Here is a 27,503-nt window from a genome sequence, read left to right as displayed (position 1 = left end):
CTTTGTCTGTCCCACAATGTGCATCCTACCATTCCTCAACTGTTCTGCCTTTACTGCCCAAGTTTCTGTACAATACAGTAGTACTGGTTGCAACATTGTTTTGTACACCTTTTCTTTCAGCTTCTTTGACATTCTTCTGTCATTTACTACACCTGACCCTCTGTGCCAGTTGGCTGCAGCCTCTCTGATTCTACCTTTGACCTCATCATTCAGAATTCCCTTCTCCTCCACCACCCCTCCCAGATATTTGAAGCTGTTAAGCTGTTCCACTATTTTCTTCTTTCTCAGTTCTCAGCTTCTTCTTATTTTCTCATTTTCTGCAATTACAGCTTTCTTATCTACACTTAGTTTCATCCCATGTGCCTTCAGTTTTGCATTCCATTCCCCTATCCTTTACTGAAGTTCTTGCCCAGAGTCTGCCTGTAATGCCACATTGTCTGCATACAGGAACTTTGTTGATCAGTCCCCTACAACCTTTTTGTTAATGGAGTTCATCACCAGTGTGAATGTCAGTGGGCTCATAGCTGAACCCTGATGCGCACCCAGTCCCACTGGGAAGCCCTCTGTGAGTCCAAACACTGTTCATATGTGCATCATTGGGTCCTTCTTCATAGCTTGCACTAATTTTATCAATGTTTATGTGACTTTGGACAACCGCAGGACTGCAAAAATCAGCTTCTTGGGCCTTGCTTTCTCCAACTCTAGGAATGCCCAGTTTGACTCTTTCCTCATCTATAGCTTCTTCTGAACTATCTGTTTCACTGCAAACATTGTGTCAGTTGTGCACATCCTGTTCTGAATTTGAACTGCTCATCTCTCATTTTATTTTGTACTACTCTGCAAATTTGTTTATTGATCATGCTCTCCAGGACATCTATATAGTATGACAGGAGATTGATATACTTCTGTACTGCACCCACAGTTGTGAATGCCCTCTTTATTCTTGCACACCGGCACTAGTATGCTTATTCTTTAGTTATCTGGGATAAGCCTTTCTCTCCATACTGCTATGAGTACCCTAAGGAGCCATTTCTCCCCTGTCTCACCTAACATCTTGATCATATCTGTTGTGACCTCATCTGAGCCTACAGCTTTCCCTGGCTTCATTTTCCTTAATGCTATTCTTACTTTTCAAGGGTGGACACATCTTCTTTCATTGTAGGCTGTGTCTGGGGCAGTAAAACGTTTGTGACATTATCTTCATTTAGAAGCTGATGGAAGTCCTCCTTCCATCTGCCTTTGAGTTCCTGTGGATTCATGAGTAGGCTGTTGTGGCATCCCTTCTGAAGGGTGTCTGACTATTTCTTTATATTTCTGTTTTTGCCTTGTAACCTGATAGAGATCCTTTGTCCCACTTTTGGATTCACTTTCCAGAGGCTAGTAGAGTGCCTCTGATGTCTTGTTCTTTGCTACTGCAACTCTTCTCTTAGCCTCTTTGTTAGCCAATCAGTATTCCTTCTTAGCCTGGTCTGTCTTTTCTGTCTCCCACATTTCCCAACACTGCTTCTTTATTTTGATGACTTTCTGGAATTCTACATTCTACCACCAACATTCCTTATGTAGCTTGTTTCTATACCTGGTGTGATAGTCTTTCTGCCCCCGGCCAGTAATCAAGGAGCCAAAATCCTCACCACCGACTCTGGTGAGAGATAGTCACTAAAACAGGAATGAATTTACATAGTATTTTTCAGATGCAGCTCTTTGCATCAAGCACAATTTCTCCCAAGAGCACACAGGGAACATGATCCAGACCTGGGAGTGGACTCTCTGTCTCTCCAGATCCCAAACAAGACTAACTTTGGGACACTGTGTCTGAGCTCCACATAGCTGACACACCCACACCTGGGTATTTGATTTTCACACACACACACACACACACACACACACACACACACACACACACACACACACACACACACACACACACACTCAATCCTGGGAAAGGATGGTACAGATTAGCTAATTGTACCCCTTCTGCCCAGACTATAAGGTAACCACGCTGCCACCAGTCAATTACTCTAAGCCTCTTACAAGGTTATCCAAATATATTGAGTAAAATCAATGCTAATATAAATGGTAGACTGCAACCAAAGCAGCAAGGCTTTTCAGAGTGGCCATGGCATCACTAAAATAAGCACAAGTGCTCTCAAGATGGCCACGTCTGAATAGCTTCCACTTTGGAAGGTTCTGGCCTAATCTTATCACTTGGCACTCTATGTGCCAGGTAAGAGACCTCTGCCATACCCACCTGACACTTACTGAGTTTAATGGTCAGTCTTGCCCTTTACAGTCCACCCAGGACATTCCTGAAATGCTGAGGCTTCATCATGTTAATGTAGCACAAGTTGTGACCCTGCCTCCAGCCTAGCAGGTTTATCATATAATTAACATTATTGACCTTCCTTACCACTTTGAAGGATACCTCCTAAACTGTCTGCAGCTTATTGTGTCTGAGAGAAATAAGTACTATAACCTGCTGTCCCACAGCATAATCTCAGGCTCGAGTATTCTTGTCATATAAACCCTTTTTCCTACTGTTGGATACCTGCCAGGTTCTCCTGGGCCAAGCCCATGAGCTCCCTATGCCTTGTCCTGAGGTTTAGGACATATGCCACAATAGACTCCTTGTTAGCTTCACACTCATCCTCCCACTCATCACAAATCAAATCTAAAGGCTCCCTCACCCTATGCTCATACAGCAACTCAAAGGCTGAAAAACCTGTGGATTCCTGGTGTACCTCTTTGCATGCGAACAGTATATGGATCAAATATATGTCCCATTCTCTATTAAACTGGTCTGCAAATGCTTGTAGCATAGACTTTAATGTAGAGTTTAACCTCTCCACAAGACTGTTAGTCTGGGGATGGTAGGCAGTGGTCTTTAGGTGCTTCACCCCACAATGCTTCCACAGACAAGCCAGAAGGTTTGACATGAAATTGGCACCTATGTCAGTCAGTATATCTCTTGGGAAAACAATTCTGCTGAAAACCTCTAACAAAGCATATAACACCTTCTCTGGCTTGATTGAGGACAAAGCCACCACCTCAGGGCATCTAGTGACATAATCTACTACCACCAGGATATACTTCTTCCCTGTGGAACTGGGGTACTCCGAGGCCCCTCAATATCCTTAGCTACTCTTTTTATTAACACTTTTTTCCTATCTATAATAAATCTAAATTAATATTGATGGCTGTATTTTTCTGTATGGAATATATATACTTTTTATACTGTATGATAACATCTATGTATATAAAAATTTTTACCTTGTATCAATATCCTTGGCCTATGTAATTGTGTATATATATGTATATATATATATATATATATATATATATATATATATATATATATATATATATATATATATATATATATATATATATATATATATATATATATATATATATATATATATATATATATCCCTACTAATTTTTGTATCTTTGTTCAAAATTTGGAATTTTTGTGGAGCTTTTCTCCCCGGGCCTCCACCAAAATGGGTTTCTGACCCATTAGACTTTCCTGGTCAACAACTGTCAATACATAAATAAATAAATAAATGCCTCTGAAATGCCTCTTCAATCCCAGGCAAAGGCATCAATAGAAGTTTGAACTTGTCCCCTGCCTAGCCCACATTTTGGCACTGCTCACAGGTCCTACAGTACCTGTTGCATCCCTTGCAACCCCAGGCCAATAAAAGTTCTTAAAAATACATCTTTTGATATGCTTTATGCCCACATGATCTGCAAAGGGAAGTGCCAGATGGTAGGCTCTGATCACTACCAACTGCTATATTACCTCACCCTCTAGCCCTCCCTCAGGGGTCCACTCTCTGTACAGTAACCCTTTGTTCCAGTATACAGAATCCCCTTTTCCTTGAGCATCAGGTGTCTCCTTAGCTACCTCCCTCAAGCCTCTTACAGTAGGATCCGAAGCCTGAAACTGTCTCAACTCTACCTTTGTGATCCTTTCTATCTCCCCTTCCACAGAAAGCCTACTATCTTCTGATAGTGGTGCCTAACTGTCAGCGTGGGTACTACCACTCACCTCTGTTCTTGCAGTCACCCTGTCCATGGGAACATCAGAACCTACCAGCAGATCTGGCTCACTTTCAGGCTCACTGCTACAGGGTAGCTCCCTCCCTGAAATAGCCACATTCCCAGTTCCAGCTTCAGATGTGAGGTCTGTCTAGGTCTCCCCCAGCCTATCAGATCTACATGCCTGTCTCCAAGCCTGACTATGTGTAGCCACACAAGGTACTGCATTATCAAAATCATTCCCTATCAAGAAATCTACAGCAATATCGTCAAACACAGCTACCTGCTTGCTTCCTTTTCCACCATCCCAGTCAAGGTGAACTCTGGCCAAAGATATTTGGAATGTGATCTTCCTAAAGCTCTGAGTGGAGTGGACTGCTCAAACAAGTACTCATAGGTTCATAGGTTCATAGGTAGGTACTAGGCTATCTGCCCAAGGGTATTTATAAGCCTAGCCAGAGTGTGTCAGCTTTCGCCGCCACATTGATTAATTAACTGATCCTCTGTCAAGATGAGCCAATGAAGTTATCCCAGGGGTGTATTTTCTGTTACCCATCCACTCGTCAAGGTTTCTCTTGAAGAGTGTTAGTGAGGGGCTCTGTCTAATGTAGTTAGGAATTTTGTTCCAAAGCATGGGGAGTCTCTGTGACAGGAATCTATCCCTCCAGCATGTTCTATTTATTGTTGTGATGAGGTTTAGCTCACTAGAGCGAGTGGCTCGCAGTGACTTGGATTTCTTTCAGTGGAGCATGTCCATCAATTCTGAGTTGGACATAGCTTTGTAAGTCAGGCAGAGATCACCTCTGAGTAAGTGATATGCGACTGAGCACAGCTGGAGTTTTTCCATTTGGGCTGCATAGGACATATGTTTGAAGCCAGTAATCCTCTTAGTGAGGTACTTTTGTGGTCTTTCCAGCTGTTGGAAGTGTATTGTGAGGTACATCCCAAATAGGGCATTGTACTCTATGATGGGTCTGATGAGTGATGAGCAAAGGGGCACTATAACCTCTTTATTTCTAGATGCAAACCCTTTAGTAATTAGATGCGCTACATAGAAGTATTTCCTAACTACTTTGGCAATATGATTGTCAAAGGAGAGATTACTATCTACCTGGGTCCCCAGATCTCTTATTACCTCTTTACTTATTATTACTGCTTCTCTTTAACCACTGCAGGCTTCACAATAGTTAAGTCAGAGGTGGTGTCTCTCTTAGCAATGGCCCGTCTTCCATCCACTAAGATAGGATACAAACTCCTGTGATAGTTTTGTACCCCTGTTGTCTCCAGACAATTTACTACTGGCATGCTGTTGTTCACACTTACTGGCTCCATCACCTTTTGTTCCCCACCTTGTGTCAGTGGAAATGTGTATGCTACATGGCCCTTCTGGTTACATTTAAAAATCTAACCCTTGATCCTGGCTGTGTACCTGAAATAGTGGCTTCCCCTGTTGCTGGTAGACTCTGTTGGTGTGATTTAGGCTGCCCACCATGAGTTCCCTTATATCCATGTGCAGCACTGGGTATCCCTTTCTTCTGCAGTGATGCCTGGTTTGCTAAGTAGAGATCCTCTTTTCTCCCCAGCTCATCTGCAGAGTTATACTCTTGGTCTGCCAACCAGATTTTCATGTCCTCAGGCAAACTACTAAGGGCTTCTTCCCTCACCAAAAGGCCTGCCATCTTTCAAAAGTGGTGACCTGACACCCACTCACCCACCTATGAAAATAAGTGTTTAATTCAGCAATATAATCATATACACTTTCATCTGCCTTGCGTCTATGTTCACAAAATGTTTTTCTGTAAGCTACAGGTGTTAGCTTATAACAGTTCAATAAACATTGTTTTACTCTATGATAGTTTTAATAATCAGTATCAGACAATTTAGAAACAGCAGTTACAGCTTTACCATGGAGTAAATGGGTCAGGAACCATACCCAGAGCTCTTGGTCAACATTATACTGTTTACATACTCTTTCAAATATATGAATAAAACTATCAAGTTATTCCCCTTCTGCAAATTGTGGAAGAAATTTACTGACCTTTATTGCTTCTAGGGTCAAGTTATTCCATTCCTCATTACCTCCATGACACTGACAAAGGGTCAGCATTTCTCTGTCATGTTGTCACTGCTTCTCTTTTTTCTTCAGCCTCCAATTACTGCAGTCTCTCATTTTCTTCGATCTTCAAATGCTGCAGTCTCTCTTTTTCTTTAATCATCAAATGCCACAGTCTCTCTTCAATCTCCAAATGTTGCAGTTCATGCTGACACTGCTTGTCCTTTTTTTCAGCCTCCAAATGTCACTAGTCTGTCTTCATTCTTCAGTTCACGTCTCTTTTACTCCAAACAGATTTTTAAGTCCTCTGAAGAAAAGGTGAACTGTCCTGTTTCTGAAGGTTGGACATCTCCATCACCTGACTGGTTGTCATCTTGGCCACTGGTCCATGCTGCAGCTGTGATTAAAGCTGAAATTATCTCCTCTTTAGCATGGTTAGCATGCACCAGTCCTTTGGCTTTGCACACTTTGACCAACTGGTTCTTTGTCAGCTTACCATAATCCTCTGCTGATATGTTTGCCTGCTTTTTCCAACTAAACTAAACTAACAAAAATGAATAAAACTGTTGTGAAAATGAAACTCTGAATGTTTACCTCATGGCTGTTGAGGGTACACTCACCTTCAGTGACAAATGACCACAGGTTACTGAAGTCCAATTAATATCCCACTACTCTGACACCAATATGTGATGGGCCTTGCTACCCCTGGCCAGTAATAAAGGAGCATCAATCCTCGCCACTAACCTTGGTGAGAGATGGTCACTAAAAACAAGAATAAATTTACACAGTATTTTTCAGATGCAGCTCTCAGAATCAAGCACAATTTCCCCCAAGAGCACATGGGCAACACATTCCAGACCTAAGACTAGACTTTCTGTCTCTCCATATCCCAAGCAAGACTCACTTTGTAGCACTGTGTCCCAGTTCCAAGTAGCTGACACACCCATACCTGGGTGCTTGATTTTCACACACACATACACACACACACACACACACACACACACACACACACACACACACACACACACACATTCCTGGGAAAGGTGGGTACAAATTCACTAGCTGTACCCCTTCTGCCTAGGCTATAAGGTAACCACACTGCCACCAATCAACTACTCTAAGGTTCTAATAAGGGTATCCAATTATACTGAGTAAAATCAATACTAATATAAATGGTAGAGTGTAACCAAAGCAGCAAGGTTTATTGGCCATAGTGTCACTAAAATAAGCATAAGTATTCTCACATTGTTAAAAATATTCTCTAAAAGACCAGCCACAATGAAAGGTATAAAAATATTTAATAATAAATAATAAAATAGAAAGCATGGCAATACTAAATATCAAAGTACAATAAACACCAGAGTTTCAATTACAATCCATGAAGCAAGGCTTTTTGGAGTGGCCACAGCATCGACAAGCACAAGTACTCTCAAGATGTTAAAAGTATCTCTAAAAGACCAGCCACAATGAAAGGTATAAAATATTTAATAATAAATAATAAAATAGAAAACAAGAGAATACTAAATATCTAAGTACAATAAACACCAGAGTTTCACTCACAGCAAAAATAAAAATAACACAGCTGGACAGATTGAAACAGATGCAAAAAATAAATAAACCTCACTGTGTTTCCTGACTGTCTAAAGAATAATTGTTCCCTAGCTAGCTTAATTAATGCAGCAAGACAAGATTAGATGATGAGATGCTTAATTCCACAAGGCAAAGTGATGAGCTTCTAACTAAATGATATGAAATGAGCTAACTCATCTAACTGGCTGTGATAACTGCCATTGATCTTCATATCAGGCTCCAAAACAAAACTAAACAAACTGCTGTGAGAGTTCCATCTTCTCAGTGCTGGTTATGAAATAACATCACATTTGATTACCTCACTCTGGCACAATACACAGAGCATTTCTAAGATATGTTGCAGTATCTGAAAGCTACAGAACACTTATAAAAACTTCTACTCTTCCCTTCTAGAATTCTTTATTTAAACATATACATTTAATCAGTTATAATAACACTGTTGATACATTTTTAACACAAGCAGCTATACAAGTCAATGTGACAGTCAAATGACACAATTATTTACTAAACTCCAGCTAACTATGCTGGCATATGTTACACATGCACCGCCCCAGTCTCACTGGCACAGATGGCAACATCCCACATCGTCACACCTGGTTTTGTCACATAACTGTTTTATAGTCCTTACACATCTTGTTTTGAGGCACTACCATTCTTCTTCAACTCCACCTATTTGCTCTTTCTCCTTAGGTACTAGAGCCCTGAGTAATTTCTTGAACTCTTGCGTTTCGGTCTATTCAACTCCCAGGTCTTCAGCATAGTCTCTGTTGACCTTAGAGCCTTGTCTAACCACTGGTTTATGATGTGTGCCAAGGAACATTCACTAACTATAATCAATTGCAAACACTTTATCTCCCATCCAGTGATCAAATTTGCTTTTAAAACATTCAATATTAAGGGACGAGCTAATATCTGTGAGTTATATAATTCCATCATAATTGTGTTTTACAATAAAAAGTATTAAAATATTAAAACTGATATGATTATATCAATGTCTTTTGTTGTTTACAGTGATATTATATATATATATATATATATATATATATATATATATATATATATATATATATATATATATATATATAGATAGATATATGTTGTAGCAATTTATCCCAAAAATTGTATGTGTATTTATAGTTTTACCTCTTGTAAGCCAATAATGCAGTGTAAATACATTTAGAGCTCTGCATCTATCAGAATAAGATAAGTGATGAAGTGAGGGTATTTGTTTGCTAAATTTTCATTGAAAAATCTCCAGCACCACAGACTGGTAGCTATTACATTGGCAAAAAGTGCTATTATCTTCCCAAATAGTTCATATGTACATATTATATAAATTAGCCAGTCTTTCTTCATCTCATATAAAGATCTAAACCTGGTTTACTATTGCAATGTCAATCTTTGCAACATAACACTATCAGTTCCGTGATATCAAATGTTGACGTTGAGCATATTAATTAGCTTAAAATGTAAAAAAACACAGCGGTGTGAGTGCAGTGCGAATTAGTCAACCTACGTGAATTAAAAGCTTTCACCAATAGTAACACCATGACAACCAAATGTGCGAATATGTGAATTTGACATTTTACATGACATCAGATGTACAATGCCAGATTATGTGAAATACAATATTATTATACTGCCGGTCATGACCAACAAACATTTTTGCAGGGGGGCAAGCCTCCTTGCACCCCCACACCCCCTATTGCTTATATATATAAACTCCGAGATCGCACTACAGTGAGGGAAAGAGTACATTTCCCAAGCCCAGCTATAGTGTGATCTGCTTTCACTTACATTCAGCTTTTAAATATTTTTTTGCCATAATTCCATGAACCATACTCTGCACTATCCAAATTAAGTGAACCTAAGCACTTAGATGTACTGAGCACATTTAATGCATCGTCATAAAGTCCAGCCAATACCCACTTGCAGTAACGGCAACATACATATGTATGACTGCAAATTCCTGAATGAAGTCTATCAATCGCAATATGTTACTCACACAAGTGACTACTATGCTAAGGTCAGTCTAACTTTTGTAAGTCAAACATTTGACTTCCATGTCAAACTTGCAATCATTGGCATATTAATTTTCCAACACTGAATGTTTTTAGGTGTAGTTGAAAGTACTAAATTGAAAAGAAAGGGACCAAGTACAGAGCCATGTGGTACTCCTGACAATACAGGAAGAAATCTGAAGTAACACCCTTTGACTGTTACACAGTGAGAGTAAACAGACAACCAAAGAATAATCCAATTGATTAAAACTTAATTATAATTATAATTTTTAATCTATCAATTATTGAACTATGTGCAATCATATCAAAAGCCTTAGCCAAGTCCACATAGATAACACTGACTGTTAATGAATACTCAACAGCCCAAGTTTCTTTATTATCGAACTCCACTAAAATTGTGAGTGTTGATGTACCAGGACAAAACTCATGTATTGATATGTCAATGCATTCATTCTGATTCTTTGAGTCAGAAAGTAGTATAATTCAGTCATAACACTAACATAAAATAGTAAGAATTATAAATAAGTGAAATAATTGATGTTTTTTTCCAAATAGAAGGTACTATATCACTATATAGCAAAGTATTAAAGATCTTATGCAATACTGACAAAAAAAGTACTTCTCAAACCACTGGGGATAAAATCTGGATCCATAGAAGTCTTATTTCCTAACTTTTTAATATTTTAAAAATAAGTTCTATACTTATTGTACAACAATACATATTAGTTGTAGAAACCAAGTCCAAATCAGCCATTACACACCTAGATTGTGATAATTAAAAAATATTAAACTCATCAGCAATCCTCTAGGGATCAGTTGTCAGCTCCCCTCATAAAATTAATGAAACAGAATCAGTACTCCTTGTAAATGAAAATACTTATAAAACTGTTTGAAACTATTTGTATTAGCTATTGAAGATGATAAATTGTTTTCATACTCAAGCTTTTTACTACTTAATAAACCCTTTAATTTTTGAGTAATAAAATTAAATCTAGATTTAATATGTGGATAGTTTTCTTCCTTAATTTGTAAAAGAGCCTCTTCTGTTTTTTATATATTCAACATAGTTCAGTGTCTCACCAGTATGGACATTTGTGAGTTTTATATACCTTATTGCAAGTTACTAAAGCCATTGCATTAGTTAGAATATATTTCAGGACAGAATAACCACCATCTTCCTCAGTACTTGATAACAATGACCAGTCAATTACATTTATAAAATTATTTATACCCCTAACATTTGTATTATGATACTGATATTTTCTAATAACTCTTGATCATAAAATAGGACCAAATAAAATACTAGCTGTAATTGAACAATGGCCAGAATTACATAATGGTGCATCCATAATAATTTCTTTAACTAGTGAGGGTCAGTTTGTAACATAGAAATCCAGTATGCGACTATCTCTAGAAGGAGTACAAGCTAATTGAGTCATATCTAATTCTTTATGTATTTATTTATATTAGTTTTCCAGGGTAGAATACTGATATCTGTGGACCTTTTTCAGATTCAGCTTGGGAATGGTGTCTGGTTGTTATTTGTTAATCAAAGCTTCCACCAAAGGACCACAGAAACAGCTCATTAACAGCTACAAATTGAAGTAAATTGTCCAGAAAACCAGTTTTGAATTGTCTAACTAATTTATATTTTTAAAAACAAAATGAAAACTCCAACACAACAAGAACTTCCACTGAGTGACCTCCCAAACCTCTTGTATTAGAGGCACATGGGATATATGCAATTGACCCTTATGAACATCAGGTGTTTCAGCTAATTGGTGATTCTGAATGCCCATGACTTGTTTCATCATTTTTAATAGACAATTTCAGATCAATAAAACCAAACCTCACTATCTGTGGATATGCATATTTCAGCCTTGTTATGACCTCATCACAAGCAGATTATTGGACTAAGCATAAGAAACACAGGGCTGTTATACCCAGCTGATGTCCATTATCATTAGGGTCACTGCAAAAATATCCCAAACAACAAACTAAAACAATAAGTGAGAAGGTCACTGAAAACCCAATCAGTAAAAACAAAATGAAAACTCCAGCAAAGCTAGAACTTCTACCGAGTGACCTCCCAAACCTCTTGTATCAGAGGCACATTGGATATATGCAAATGTTTCAGCTAATTGGTGATTCTGAATCCCCATGACTTGTTTTGTCATTTTAATGGACAAGTTCAGGCCAATAAAGCCAAATCCTACTAGCTTAGGTCATTTGCATATATCCCATGTACCTCTGATACAAGAGGTTTTGGAGGTCATTCAGTGGAAGTTCTAGCTTTGCTGGAGTTTTCATTTTGTTTTTACTGATTGGTTTTTCAGTGACCTTCTCACTTATTGTTTTAGTTTGTTGTTTGGGATATTTTTGCAGTGACCCTAATGATAATATACATCAACTGGGTATAACAGCCCTGTGTTTCATGTGCTTGGTCAAACAGTGCTTGTGCTGTGCTGATGAGGTTTATAACAAGGCTGAATATGCATATCCACAGCTAGGGGGCTTTGGTTTTATTTGTCTGAAATTGTCCATTAAAACACTGAAACAAGTCACGGGCATTCAGAATTGCCAATTAGCTGAAACACCTGATGTTCAGAAGGATTGTTTACATATATCCCATGTGCCTCTGATATATGAGGTTTGGGAGGTCATTCAGTGGAAGTTCTAGCTTTGCTGGAGTTTTCATTTTGTTTTTATTGATTGTTTTTTCAGTGACCGTCTTACTTATTGTTTTAGCTAATTTATATTTGGATAATTCAGATCACCAGCTAAAACAATAAAGCTATGCTCAAACTGTAACTCCAAAAATGTAATACATTATTTATGAGTGTTAGAGTCCATGGAATGTTTTCTATAAGGGCAAATCAATCTTAAGGTATTTGATCTAGAAAATGAATAAATATCAATAGAAATTATATCAATCAGTGTTAAATTAATGCCCTCCTTTCTAGAAGACACTGTGCACCACAGTTGATGCCAAAAGTGTTTGGCCTATACAACTCTTCCCCCTCTAGGGCACCATCTAGAGTGTGTGTTGCTGCCCACACTCCAATCTTGGGTTAGTTTGAGATGGAAGCACTCTGCATGTTTTTGGGAGATAAAAGGAACCCACAGAGACACATGGAGAACATGCAAACTCCCTGCAGGCATTGGCTGGAGGTCAGGACTGAACTTTGGACCTTGTGCATGGAAGGCAAAAACCTTAACCATTATATCAAATGAAAGCCATCAAAGTAAGAGATGACAGCTGGAGCAGGAACATGGCACTGTCAACACCAATGTAATCTAGAGCTAAATGTTTCAAAGACAGAGTAAGCTGTGGAATACCTCATGGGCATATCCATGTCAAAATAGAATTTGTTCTCAAATGTAAAACCTAGCAAAGGCCAATCCTGTTCTATGATCAGAAGGAGTTAAGCAGTTGACTGGATATGCAGTTCACTTAGTCGGGGTCTGTAAATTTCTTTATAGCCTGTGGAAGGCTGGTATTACTGGCTGAAAGCACTAACAAAATAAAGTCTATTGGGTGTATTTTGCATATTTTGCCTATTGCTGTTCACATTTATTCAGTTTTTCATTGGTTCCTGGTTTGCTGTTTATAGCCTGTGCTACTTGGTCTAATGATGCACAAAGTACTTTGGTTTGCTTTCTGGAAATGCAGTCATTAACAGAGGCCCTTGCTGGATGAGACAGATAATGAATTAGTCAAAATTCTCCTTCTTTCTTTTTCAGTATCAGATCTATTGAATGGGCCTATAATGTGAACTACCTGAAGCTCAATTTCAGTTGGTTTGTGCACCTCAACCTCTTTCCTTTTAATAGAACTTAAATTCTTCACTACTTTTGGCATCTTTGGAAGGCAAAAACCCAATGAAAACCATTTAATAAGAAAAATGCCTATTTGTTTATTGAGGTAGTTAGAAAGCTTGCTGGATAGCTTATCGACCCTGATTGGTGAATATGATGGTTTGGAGGTGCATTTAGCCTTGAAAGTAATTCTGTTTTTGCCCTTGAAAAGTAGTTTTACCTCTAGGTGTCGGGTCTTGCCTGGTGGCAGGTAATTTCTCAAATGAGGTTGACATAGTGTTGGTTGTACACTCTTCAAGCAGCACTTGTTGGAAGAGCGATTCCTCCTGCAGTGGGAAGAAAGGTAAGCAAAAATGCTAAACTGACAAATAGCATTTGCCTTTATTAAAAGCCCAACAACATTTCACCTTAGAATGGCATTCAAATAGGTTAGAAAGACCAGCGTGATGCTGAGTCAAGTGTTGGAATGAGATTGATCCCAGTGCAGTGAATTATCTGCTTCCCTCAATTTCCTGAAATGCTGATTATACCAGGACCATGCCAAACCTCTCTGGATAGTGTGTGCTTCCCTGATTTTGAGAAAATAAGCTAGTAAGGGATGATACTGCTTAGGGTCTTGTTCAATTATAATGGGCACTTAGACTGTGAACCCTGTTACCCATTTATCCTAATTTATTTGCTATGACTTTGGTGAAGGACTTTTTGCCCTGGGCAACCAATGCTGTGACTAAATTTTTGGATCCTGTGTTCTTAGCCTTAATTATCTTCTGAATGCTAATCAAATTGAAAACCTCCAAGAAGCCTCCCTTGATAACCTTCTCTCTAATGTTGAGGAGTTCTTGAGCAGTAATGTGTAAACCAGGAAGTGCAGAGCCTGCAGAAGTGGGAATGGCCATGAGAGCTAGAAACCGAGTTAAATTCTAATCTTGTTCTAGGGTTAGGTTGACTTGAAGGGAGGGTAGAACCTGTACTTTGACTCTGTATGATTGAGGATGTGATAAGAGGAGCTGGACTAGCTTGGGCTACTCCATGCAAAGTACTGATAATGTTATTATATTTGAAAGTGAATCTCTTCTCCAAACCAAGTCAGACATCCTAGCTCTACCTTGTTATGCAAGGGAATCTAAAAATTCCTTCAAATTGTCATCAGCCATCTGACACCCTGCTAATAATAACACAAATGATTCTAGTCCACCCTCATTACCTTCTACTTCTCAGCTATTCTCTGCAGTCTGGGGTGGAATTTTGGAGCTAAGGTTCACGGATTGAAAATGTCTTTCCTATTTCTATGCCTAAGCTTTTTGGAAGGTACTTTGGCCATGGATGATCACTTTCTTTAACATGATTTCTTCTCTTGCTTTGGTATGATCTTTCTTGATTATGAATAGCTTCCAGGTCCAGGAACAGGCCTTGGACCTCCAAAGTCAACCACTCCCATCTATTCTTTAAAGCCTGTAAACTAGACACACCTATAAAATTTCTATCAGTGATTCTTGGTCTGTAATGAGAGAATGGAAATAAGAAAAACACTAGAAATTTAAAGTTAATTATCTTGATTTAAGTAACCAGTCTGTAGACTAAGCCTGGCAATACCCTTGATTCTCACAAAAAAAAATCTATTTCATTAATGTTTATACAAAAGAAGATGAAATGCGGTTAAACAATAGAACATGAGGAGCTTAGCATGCATAAGAAGTAAGCTTACAGAACAAGAGAGAAATGTAAAGTTGGTAAAAGAATTAGCCAGTAGTCAAAAGAGCCTTATGCCTTGAGGCTGAGAGCTAAACACCTAAAGTATAATGTCAACTGAGATGCCTGATCTATGACAATCAATTTTTGAAAAGGTGCTTATGTAAACTACTTTGATAATCACCCTTCCTCTCCCTTTTTCTTAATAAGTATTAGATTATTGACACAAGATAAACTAATGTAGAGTACTAGAGGGGTAGTTAACCAAAACCTTAAGTAGATATATCAAAAGTTAAACAAACCATGCTCACTGTCTAGGATGGCCAAATTAATGTTATGTTTAAAGTCATTCATAATAGTTGAATTCTCTGGCAATGGATGTCTGCTGATAACTAAGGTCTAAGAGTATTAATTTATCACTTTTCTCTTTTGTTTTCTTGAAAAGAAAGGAAAATATAAATTATAATTGACTTCCTGTATGAAAGAATTACATCATTCCCACAACAACTGACATGGCAAAAAAAAATCCACAAAAACTCTCTTCTGAACTCTGTTAATAGAATAACATTAGGCACTGTCATGGATGAAAATATGGCAACACTTGACAAAACAACTCTAGCTGTAAGGGATTCCATGCTGCTGCATGCATTCTGGAAGGTTGTGGGTTCTCAACTAAACAATACAGAGAACAAAACTAAGTTGATTCCAACTATGTACCAATGCACCATGTCCCAAACATTAGCAAAGACTTCTGAAATTTCTTCATAATATGCTATAAAACCTGCATTTGCGAGGTTTCTGCACTAGTATACAGCTCAGCAAGCTCCTGTCTGGTGCACTGCTAATTTCCACAGTGGCAGAGAGACAAAAGAAAGACTTTGGAGTGATTAGGTACCATTTTTCTGCATTTCCTGCTGCCTTTAGCTAATTCCTCCTAAAACGCCGATTTTCTAGAGTTTCTGTGATTTAAAAAGCTTGTTTCAGTTACATATTGTACTTATTTTACTGCCTGCATTTTTACAAAGTTGTTTTTTTGTTTAAATTCTCTGTTTAACTGTTGTAGGCTACACACTCAAGTGTGATAGCCATTTCTGTGCATTAAAAGTGTTTTTTTGATTGTATCTGCTTTTATTTTCTGAAAAAACAAAACAAAAAAATCCTTGTTTCCTGCCTTTCTAAGCTAGTATAGTCCAGTTTTCAGGTTAGTGCTAAATTCAGGCCTGTGTTACAAGTTTCTGTGTTTTCCCATACCTTAATTGGATAGCAGGAAGTTTTTCTGTTCACCTGTGAGAGAGGGGAGCTTTGAGCAGCCTATCTGTCCCTGGAGGACAGGTTTCAGCCCAGAAATTAGTAGCTTATTGGCCATTTTGGGCTAATTTCTATCTCTTTTATTTCCCTGCTATAAAACCTGCATTTGAGCGGTTTTGCGTGCCTGGCAGCGCTGGTTAGCTAGGGTATAACTATTCCTGACTACACAAAGTCTACTCTTCAATTTTTTCACTTGGAACTAGAAAACTTTCAACTTAAGAACTCAAACCATTCACTTCTCAGCCCGGAACTTGCTCAAACTCATAGTAAGCCCTAATAAACCTTAGCACTAAACCCCCTATACTGTAGAGAAGAACAAGGCTCTCTATTCGGCCTTACCAGCCAATCAGTAAAACAGTTCACTGTACCTATCCAGGCATGTCCAAAGTGCAGTTTCAGATGTACTCTCTGGTCCAACTGGTGAATCTGTGCATTTTGAGGCAATGTTACAACTGCCTCATGTACACAGACAACCCTCTCCTCCTACCATCAAACACTAATACATGCGAGAGATGCAATTATACAGCCAAACTGGAGGCTAAGCTCTCTCAACCCAAGACTGGACCAGACAGTCAAGAGGAGAAGGAAATTATTTGCATCACATCACCAGTCTCACATAGACCTATGAAACCAGCACAGGCAAAAAACACACATAAATATACGAAAATATATTCAGAGGCTCTAAATAAAATTCTGAAAAAGCAACAGAGACCTCCAAAGCAGACATCCAAGCAACCTCCACCCCCCACACACAAACCATGAAACACATACTTTACAAAAACAGTGTGCCATGCAATCACAGCCCTTAAGGCAAAATAAAATACCCAACGCATTAGTAATAGGTGACTCTATAGTTAGGCACACTGACGTCCCACTCACTAGGCTGAACAAGGAGAAGGTTACTGTTAGCTGCCTGTCAGGTGCCAGGATCCACCACATAACACCAGCACTTAGGTCATTCCAGAACAATTACAAATATGACTCTGTCATAGTCCATGTTGGTGTGAATGACCTGAGCCGTACCTCCCAGGACTACATGAAAAGAGACATGGAAGAGCTCTCTGATCATGTAGCTCAGGCCAGTATGACCCTGACCCTGAGTAGCATCCTGCCCTCACCAAGAATGATACTATGGTATAAAGAAAAAAATATCAATTTTAACAATTGGCTAAGCTTCTGGTGTCATTCAAAGGGGATCCAGTGTCTGTCAGCCTGGGATGACATGCTCGACAAGCCACACTGCTTTGCTAGAGACAGCTTGCACCTGTCACCCTTAGGCTTTCGAATACTGGCAAAGGCTCTTTCCACCCCCATAGTGCCTTTCTTAGGCAAGGCTCAAAAGACAAACCCACCACCATAAATAGCACAAGTAACAAAAAACTGAGGGTAATGATACTCAATGCCAGAAGTCTAAACCTTAAAACGCATGCATTCGAGGCACTCCTCAGTATGGAGAAAATTGATATATGTGCAGTAACAGAAACCTGGTTTAAGGCTCCAGAGAGCACCCCAACACTACCAGGCTGCAACTCATACCATATATTTCGGCCACAAAACCCAGACCGAAATACAAAAGGCGGGGGCATATCCATATTCATCAAGGATACCCACACCTCCAGGTTAGTGGCACAGCACGATGCTTCAGAGATCATCCACAATGGGCAAAACTGAAATTCAAATTGCAGCTTGTTACAGATCACCAACCATATCCCAGGACCCCCACTTTGCATTACTGGAAACACTGGGCGACATAAAGGTCCTACCAAACACCCTGATATTAGGTGATTTCAATTACCCAAACATTAACTGGGAGAACTACTCAAGTACTAACTCCTTTGCCCAACATTTCCTAGAATGTATAAACTCAAATGCCCTGGATCAACTGGTCAACACCCCCACCAGAGGTGACAACATATTGGACCTGGTCATCACCAACATGGGCGACTGGTGTTCCACACTGGATGTCAACCCCTCGCTGGTTAGATATGACCATAAACTATTCACTCTGGATATCCACATTCCACCCCCACCCCCGATCAAAGAAACCACCGTGAAAAACTTTTCAAAAGCAAACTTCACGTTACTTAAGACCGAGGTGGAAAGTTTCAAAGACCCCATTCTAAAGGATAACGCTGCCCAAGCTGCAAAAATCCTTTACTAATGCACTCTACAGGCACCTACAAGAATGCAGAGATCATGCTATTCCAAGCAAAAACAAGACTCACTCCTCCAAGAAAAGGAAAACAGTCTGGTGGACCCATGCCATAAACAAGCTATACAATAGAAGGAGGAAACTAGTACAGAAAAGAGTAAAATCCCAAGAAGGGATGACATCCTTGATCAGTATCAGCAAGAAACTACGATCCCTCATAAAATCATCCAAGGCTAGCTTCGAAAGAAAAATTGCCAAGGACTCCAAAGATAACTACAAGGCATTCTTTAGCTATGTCAAGAATCTAAGTGGCTATTCTCAGATCTGCTCAGAGTTAGTGCAGAATGGCACAAAATACACTGAACTGACCGATATTGTCAACATCCTGGCAGACAGGTTCAGTGTAAGCTTCACCCCCTCTCACCCCAAAAAGGGCCCATAACCATACCAGAATAATGCAGTGCCCTTGAAATCACAGACACTCAGGTTAAAACAGCCCTCTCCAAAGCCAGAAACACAGCATCAATGGGACCGGACAGTGTCCCAGGCTGTGTCCTACATGAGCTCAAAGATGAACTAACCCCTCACCTAAACACACTGTTTAAACTCAGCCTCTCCACAGGCTACATGGCCATAGAATGGCACACAGCAATGGTTATTCTGCTACACAAAGGTGAAGCCATGACAGACCCCAGGAACTATTGCCTTATAAGCCTGACTAGCTTGGTCTGCAAGGCTATAGAGCGCATCATTATGGATCTCATTAACAGAGACATTGGGAACCTCCAAACACTGGACCCTTCCCAGTTCAGCTTTGTTAAGGCCAGATCATGCCTCCTAAACCTGATTGACTTCTTTGAGACAGTTACCAAGGCTATAGATGAAGGAAAGGTGGTCCACACAGCCTACCTAGACCTTGCAAAGGCCTTCGACACCATTCCCCATTCTGGTATTATAGACAAGCTCACCAGCCTGAACATAAACCCCTGCATCACGAGATGGGTTGCCAACTGGCTCATGGGCAGAACCCACATGGTAAGAGTTGCAGGAGCTAGGTCTCATTCTAAACTGGTTACAAATGGCGCTCCCCAGGCCTCAGTCCAAGGACTCCTCCTGTTTGGCATATACTTCTCAGAGGTACAGGCAAGCACAGGAGGACTATGGCTGACCAAGTTCGCAGACGACTGCAAACTAGGGACTATAATTGACTCTCCGGCTGACACAGACATCCTCCAAAAGGATCTCACTGAGACAGATACCTTGTGTCAAAACCATGGCCTCAAGCTAAATGCCAAAAAGTGCATAAAAAACAAAGTACCCACAAACTACCACATAGGTGGTAGCCCCCTAAATACGGAAGATGTAATAAGGGATCTGGAGACCCAAGTAGATAGTAATCTCTCATTTGATAATCACATTGCCAAAGTGGTTAAAAAATCCTTCTATGTGGCCCAACTAATCACAAAAGGGTTTGCATCCAGATCAAAAGAGGTCATTGTGCCCCTCTACACATCACTCATTAGACCCATCATAGAGTACAACCCCCATTTGGGATGTACCTTACAAGACACCTGCAACAGCTGGAAAGACCACAGAAGTATCTCACTAAGAAAATCACTGACTTCAGACAGATGCCCTATGCAGCTCAACTGAAGAAACTCCAGCTGTACTCGGTTGCATACCGCCTACTCAGAGCTGATCTCTGCCTGACATACAAGGCCATGTCCAACTCAGAATTGATGGACATGCTCCACCTAAAGAAAACCATATCCCCTCGAGCCACATGCTCTAGGGATCTAAACCGCACCACAACAATAAATAGGATGTGCTGGAGGGATAGAATCCTGTCCCAGAGACTTCCCATGCTCTGGAACAAGATTCCAATCTACATTAGGCAGAGCTCCTCACTAACACTCTTAAAGAGAAACCTTGACGAGTGGATGGGAAACAGGAAGTTTACCTCGGGGATCACTTCAATGGCTCTGCTGGACAGAGGCACAGGGAATTAATCTAAGGCGGCGGCAAAAGCCAACACATTCCGGCTAGGCATATAAATGCCTTCGGGCAGATAGCCTAGTACCTACCTATGAACCTATGAACCTATAAACTGAAACAAAGTCTAACACATAGCAGTGCCTACCAAGAATGATCTTTCCACATGATTCACCCTTTAATAAAAACCCAAACCTCGGCAACAACTTCAAGTACAACCAGACCTTCAGACAATAAGTCAGAACAATCACTCATGAGTAGACTTGAAACTGAACTAACTATATACCTTATGAGCGGAACTCACCTACCAGAATTTGAAATATATAGTTACCAAAGAACCACGCCAAACCAACAATCGCCCTGTAGCTGAAAGTACTCTGTATAGCTAGAAATCTCCAAAAATATTGTGTCCTTCCACAACTCCAAGAACTGAGACAGGAGACAAACACTAGACTGGCTAATTTATTAGCATAATGCCAAAAAGGTCCAACACAAGTTCAAGCCATCAACTTCTCAATAATATCTAAGACAATAAACTGAAGAAGTAACTAGCCAACTTTAAAATGAAATTTAAACAATTTCCTATAGTCAAACCCTGAATCTAATGCTACAAAAACAGTAACTCAACAGCAGCATTGCCTTGATCATAGTAGTAGCAGAAGGAAATCACACTGTATAAGACAGAACTTAAAAAAAAAAAAAGCTGAACAAAGGTATACTGGCAAAACTTCTCAAAGCAAAGAACCTAATGTAAACCATGTGGAGTTTGATGAGTCATCTGCTGGATTGAGGAGATTTACCTTGGGAAGGTGTTTAAATAACCTCCTCACTCCTCCCACCATTGACTCCCCCACATGGACAGATATGCCTGCTGGCAAACTGCACTTGTATGAAAAAAGAGACAGACAAGAGGAAGATAGTGAGAAACTGACTGATAAAAATGAATAAAAAGAATAAAAGTTTGAAGGCAATAAAAAAATGGAAAAGCTAGTTTACCAACTATAAAATTAAAAATTGCAGATTATTTTTGGTAGTGGAACTAATTCAAGCGCATATAAAACTGAAATATAGAACTAATAGTACCATATCTTCTTCCAATAGCAAAATATGTGAAAGACTTTCGGTTTTTCCCGGCTAGGGGTCGCCACAGCAGAACTCCGGTCCGCTCATGATTGGCAGTAGATTTTTATGGTGCCGAGTTGCCAGCCCGACGCTCAACCTTCAAAGAAGGCACGCCCATTCACGCTTGCACCTACCTGCATGTCTTTAACGTCACTCGACAGCGGGGAGGACATGCAGTCTCCACACAGAAGGTGCTCCAGCCGAGAATTGAACGGGAGAACCTCTTGCTGTAAGGCGATAATGCTAACCGCTGCAACACTGCAGCTTAAATATTCCAATAGCAAAATACACAGTTACAAAAAGACTATAGAATTAGGTACATAATAACTGGTCATTTCACAGTTTGTATAACTCCCAGTAGCATGAATCAGCACTGTTGTATCCAATATAGACAAGTGTAAAAAAGGCCAGATTCAATAAAGTCTGCATAAGTGTACACTAAGTATACATGATATGTATTCAAGAACATTTTTATCACATTGTTTGTGCTTTCTGGTCAGTCAGAAAGATTACACTAAGTGTACATGTAGCCTACACTTTGTGGTAACCTTTATGAATCCCTGTCAATATTTAAAGCTGCAAGAATGTCTGTAAAGGAAAATTAAAATTAGGAGGAAGAAGGTATGAGTGTTGCCTGTTCACTCAGAACGGTGTACATGTAGTTTACACTTAGTTTAGGCATAATGATAGTAAAACTACAAACATTAACAAATGATGTTGTTAACTGGCAGCAAGACACTCATTTGTGTCTTCTACTGTGAACTCCATAAATTCACTTATATAATACTGTTCTGGTAAAACTCCTAAGACAGTAGTACTTAGCATACATAAATAAAATTTAGCCTTCCATTTCTAAGTAAGTCATTTAACATTAATATAAAGTTACAGAAATAAAAAATGTTATGTTTTAAAGCTACAAATTAGTAACCCAAGTGACCACATTTAATTTACTTTTAGAATGCATCAAAATGTTATCTTTACCCACCAGTATGTTGACTGAATCCATTTAATGTAAACTTGTAACATTCAAAATGAAGTTTCAACTATTTCTAAAACTGGAAAGCATAACACCTAATAATATGTACAGTTTGTATCTGGAAAATGGAAGTATGCAACAATGGACCTATATTCCACATACCTCTCAGGCAGTGACACTTCTGAGTTACTGTAAGTACTGTACATGAATGTGTGGGGCACAGCTCAAGAACTCAGAGTCAGAAAATGGGGTATGGTTCTCTCAAAATTAATTGCTTGTTTCACTACTAAAATTCTGCACTAATTTCACTATTCAATCTGCATGGAAACACATATTCTTCTGTGTGAGAAACGTAGTTTGTATGCAGCCAGTAATTAGGTGTACTATAGAACTTGCACAGAAGAAAGAGAACCAAATTGGATACTATTTAGAAGAGATAAAAACAATGGAAAAAAACAGAACCTTTTAAATTCAGTCCAAAATGTCACAATTTTGAAGGGTGTTTAGTTTACAAGTCAGAATAACTTTAACAAGCCAGGCCCTTTTCTGCTACATTATTAGTCAGGGGCATTGTTAAGCTAAGAAAATTATCACATACAGACAGTCATTTGTATTATAAGCCAAAAAAAAAAAATAGAACAATCAATGTGCCAGTTAGAAATATTAACAAATCCCATCCATTATTCAGTCAAACCTTTCAGATGAGTATGGTACTGTTGACCAAAGCATCATTCTCCAAATCACAGGCTGTCAACAACAAACTGCTCTAGTCAAGACACATTAAAATTATAAAGTAAAAAAAAAATCAATATTTAAGAAAATAAAAATCAACAGAGAGACAAACAACCAAGCAATCAAACAAACAAAATATTGTGCATTAGGGACTGAACCCATAAACCTTTCCCTAAATCAAAAGTACAAACTCCTACTCATTAAATACTCCTCAGCAATGTAAAACACATATGAAAAATTGTCACCAAATAAATAATCATAGAAAGCATGAAACGTTGTCTTGTATCTACCTACTGAATAGAGTGATGTGCCCACATAACGTATAACTCACTTAGTAACCTTACACACACATAGACTCATCACATTACATCACAAAAAGCAAGAAACTCTAGCGTGTATGTACCTACTGAATACCCGCATAACATGTAAGTAACCCACTTACCTCATACAAATACACTCTTATCACAGTACATCACAAAATCCCACAACATAAAAACTTGCTAAAGTTCAGTTGAGAATTTTTAACTTTGCAAACTGAAAACATAGTAAATTCTGCTCATTCAGCTATTTCCCCAAATTCCACGTCATTTAATTGACTACCTTCCATACGGTGACACACATATAAATCTTTAGTTGTACTGTTTTACATCAACTATTGGTATTCTCCATTTTCAGCATCTTTCCTCAAAGACCAGGGACTAAGGCTCTAACTCAAGGCAGTCTTTATACACTTCTAGTACTTGTTGCAGGAAACTCATAAAATAAGGGAATATGTGATAATATGCAATTTCTGAAAAGTAACATCTCTAACCTCTGTATATATCACATTTAAAGCATGTAGCTCATACTGTTGTGCCCCCAAATCAATAACTGCATGAGGGCTAGAGCATAATTTTGAAGCAAAAGTAGGGATGTCACAGAAAATGAGATATAATGAAAGGTATACTATTAAATCATATCACAGTATTTCTCACAGCTGGCAAAGTAAAACCAGTACTTTTGCATGTTAACAGTTAAAGTCCATATTTTACCATGATGTATTAAGCAATAACTGATGACGTGATGTTGTATATTGAAGATTTACCCACGACTGGCATAGTTTAATTACGAGGGCAAAGCCCAAGTGATTAAATAAAGCTAACCATGGGTAAATTTCAATATACCACAACCAAGGTGTCAATTATTGCTATTATACAATGACATTATTTAAGAAAAAAAATACTTACTTTTCTTAAATAATGTCTTTGTATAATGGCGCATTACTGTTCTTCTGATGGTGTTGGTATACTGATTCCTTGTGTTGATGTACTGCTCATGCATATGGGACTTGCGTTCCTATGCATAGCCAGTACATCAATGCTTTGAAATGGAAACAACAGAGAAAAGAAAGTCTCAGTTGCTCCGTTTTTTTCTTTGTTTTATTTATTAAAAAAAAAAGGTTTTGGACACTTTATACCAACCAAAAAAAGTCCGGGCAACTGGACCTTTTTCCATGGGTATATTGTGGGATTTACAATGGGCATGCTGGCCAATCAGCATGCACATTTTGGAATATTAATGTGGGGGGTCATTGTATAATAGCTAGGTTACAAGGAGGAAGGATTCTGTAACTGTATTATAGATCTTCCCAGCTCTCCCAGCTATCTGTTCTGTTTCACCTTTAGCATATGATATGTATTTCTTCTTACACAAAGCAACATATTCTGGTCATGAAAAGAATTTTTTTGCAAACACTATTCTCTCAAGTTTTGTCATATAACTCAAGTCCAAGCACTCTGCTAGTAATGCAGTTACAGCTTAAGGACAAGACAGCAAATAAACAGTATTCATTTAACATGTTAGGTAATTAAGAATGTAATCTAAATGTTATGACAATAATTTTGGATACTGACACTTAATGGTCTTAATATATAGATGCATCTGTCACTCACTAAGAGGTCTATATCAAGTAACTCATGTGTGTATCGACCTGCTTAACTATATCCAAAGCAAGGATAAAACATCAACAAAAGGCTTTATCTCCAAGTTGTTGCTTGATTTCTTTAGGACCTTAATGTTGGGAAATAATCCCATTTTTGATGCTTAGATACACTGCCTATTAATGCAGATCTCAGCAGGTCAAAACAAAGTAAATGCAAAGAGCTAAATAAATAATTAAGCTAAGCCGCATGCAGATTATTCTGTTCCTTTTACTTAGCCTTGGGTCTGCTTCCAATCTCCTTCTTTGATTTTCTAGTGCAACCAGCCCCATGCTAGTCCCAGCTCCACTGCTCCCTTTCCTTTGAGCTACTATGAAATCTCCAACACCCTGTGACTATGGTACAAACTGTATACATTTATAAATTATAAATCTTCATGTTTAAATCTGATGAAGTCTTTAGATGGTAGCAATAATCTAATATAAGTGATGCTTTACAGAGCCAACAATGTTCTCACTAGCACTACTAAAACTATGCTCTCCACTACTTACCTCCTAACTTCACTACTTTATTCTGCTCCCATCCTTACTGACATGCAGGCATTATAAAAAGCAAAACTTCAGGAATGTTATAATAAAGTGGTTACATTTTTAGCAAATACCCCTTTCAGAACTCACCACTGTATAGCACTAAAAAGCCTAAATTGTTACATATACACAGCTTCTTACCACCTATAAAATTATTCAGCATCCACCTGCTTGTCCAGCACTGAATATCATTCTACAAAACTATGTTCAGAACTCAGCCATTATGATCCAGTAACCAAAAACTCCCCTCTGTCCACAAACCTATCAAATCTGCTGGGTATGGTCTATACTCATACCATGCTGCTAAGGACTAGAACTCCTTACCTATATCCATCAGGTCAATACCCTCTCTCCGGTCCTGTAAAACATTCTGAAAAATTTCCTAGCCAAAATCTGATTCTTTTCTAGCTCAACCCCAGGATAAACTATATCCCAAAATGTGAATAAGCACCTATTCATACCTTACACCTCCTTACTTCCTGACTTATTTTTCTCAACTGACTCCCTGTCTAAATATGCCACGGCCTTGTTTTTTCCTCCCACTTCATACTGAAGTTCTTGTTTGTATTACACCAACTTATCTTTAATTTCTGTAAACTGGCAAAATTTCTCTAAATATTAAATCATTGTCATATAAGTTGTATCTATTTTAATCAGTGTTGTCACATTATGTTTAATTTGATAAAATTATATAAAATGTAAATCTTTTGTATTGTAGTTAAAGATTGTAAAATTATTCATCTTAAAATATTTTTGTAATACTTCAGAGCTTTTCTTCCTGGGCCTCTGCTGAAAATAGGCACCTACCCAGTAGGATGTTCCTGATAATCAAATGTCAATAAATAAATAAATAAACATTACTTGGTTTTGGCCTGCTGAGATCTTCACTAACAGGCAGTGCACCTAGGTACCAAAAAGGGGATTATTTCACAATATTAATGTCTTAAAGAGATTGAGGTTATCAACAACATGAAGGTAAACTCTTTAGTTAACACAGAGATATATGCTACTAGCTCATCCAAAGCCATTGATATAACAACAGGTGGCCTCAGCCTAAACACTTTCCATACTACATCTGCCCAGAGATAATACGATTAGTGTTTAAGCCGGCACTTCTTACAGACATTTTTAATTTAACATGACAAAGAGCAGGGTTTATGAAAGTGTGTACCCCTAACAAGCAATAACCCTTGAACTATCACAGCACTGAATACTTACAAGAAGGTAGCCACATGAAAATTGCATAGGAAACCTATTTAAGATGGTTGCTATCCACTTAACTGACAAAAGCACATTGTTTAGAAAATAACAAAATAATCTATTAGTAATAAACAGACTAACTGGAAAGCATTTAAAAGATACGTCATATAGGAGTATAATCTAATCGCAGTGACTGATGAGCAAACATAATACAAACAAATTCAAGGTAATTATTTATATTTTCATAATGTCATGCTAGATCTATATGGGCTTAACATGTTATTTCTCACATCAGTACATCT

Source organism: Protopterus annectens, chromosome 1.part0 (assembly GCF_019279795.1).
Source record: "Protopterus annectens isolate FY-2018-M chromosome 1.part0, PAN1.0, whole genome shotgun sequence".
Classification (NCBI taxonomy): Eukaryota; Metazoa; Chordata; order Ceratodontiformes; family Protopteridae; genus Protopterus; species Protopterus annectens.
This window is presented reverse-complemented; position numbering follows the sequence as displayed.